This window comes from Aulostomus chinensis, chromosome 6 (assembly GCF_037954235.1).
Source record: "Aulostomus chinensis isolate RoL2024-O1b breed Wild chromosome 6, RoL_Achi_v1.0, whole genome shotgun sequence".
Taxonomy (NCBI): Eukaryota; Metazoa; Chordata; class Actinopteri; order Syngnathiformes; family Aulostomidae; genus Aulostomus; species Aulostomus chinensis.
Window position 1 is genome coordinate 11830765 of NC_141325.1, and position 1461 is coordinate 11832225.

Consider the following 1461-nt stretch of genomic DNA (forward strand, 5'->3'; position numbering starts at 1 on the left):
GGTCTGGGACAGTGAATGCAACATCCCCTCATCTTTTCAGTTAACATTTCAGGAGCTGTTCATTGATACACTCCTGAGCAAGATTTTTCAAGGTTTTATAGATGAGGAGGAGAAGGAGGATATTAGGAGAAGGATCAAATCTCGATCGGAAGCTCAATTTGTCTGTTACATAAAGTCTTAAGTTATCCAGTTTGCCTTGATGCTTGTCCAGAGTTGTTAAACTGAGTTGAAGGATGATTCAATGTGGCCAATGGTTGATGGGGTCAATTGTGTGAGCACTTACATTACTTTAAAAAGTGGACATTTTTCAAGGAATACTTTTCCCATAGACCAAAGAAAATTCAAATAATGATATTTTCTTAATGGCTAATATGTCTTTTTGAAAATCCAAGAGAGAAACACAAATGACCATTTAATTTTCTTCAGTTGTGAACTACCTATTTGGCGAATGTGTTGAATTGTTGCAACATTTTTAACGCCCTGTTTCAGCTTACTGATATGGAACAGAGTCATCAGTATGCATCAGCTGGGCTATTTTCTAGAATTCAGTTCATTCTGTCACAGTTCTGATTGTTTGAAAAGGTTTTTTTTCCCCTCTTAGTGAGTCTGGAGTAGATTTCCTGTGGCTTATGAGTGATTTTTGGCAGATATTTAATGTTTCATGACAGCATGTGTGGCACAGTGGCTCAGTGGGTAGCACTGTTATATGGGTGGGGTTGGGTTCTTGGCTGCCTCGAGTCCTGTGTTTGTGGAGTTTGGATTTTCTTGTGTTTGCATTGGTGTCCTCCACCATCTACTGTAGGTCAGGTAAACACCCCTGTTGGTGCTCCTGAAAGAGACACAGGCGGACAGATCTGGACATATGTCTTTTCAGCAGGATGGGTTGAATGCAAAGAACAAATTTCATGATTGTACCTACCTACACCTGCACCATACACTTCTTTATGAGTAATGTGATTAACCACAAAACATATATGAACTTTGATCATTGCATCATTTAACATACTCAAAATATTTGAGTTCCATTTTCCTCGAAGAACCAAGCAATAATCGCACCAACCAGTGAGGAGACATTGTGTATGATTTGCCGCCAACTTCATGTTTTTTGATATTTTTCTGCTAGCAAAATAATAATTAAAAAAATCATGTGCAAAATGAAATGTATTATGAAAATACTGTTCGGTACCATAGTAAATACCTTTATTTAGGACATAAGACTTTATTAAACTGATAAGCGCCTACAAAATGAAATTTTTCCTCGTTAACATTTTACGTCATTGTTGACATATTTGCTGAACACGTCAGGCAAAGGAAAAAAATGCTACGTCATTTACAGAAAAGTCTATGTAAATTATGACTGAAAATAATTGTGTTTAAGTTATGGAATCAGAAAGACTAAGCCTATCTGTGGGAAAATAATAAAAATGGGGTCAGTGACATCCTGGTTTCTGATTGGTCGGT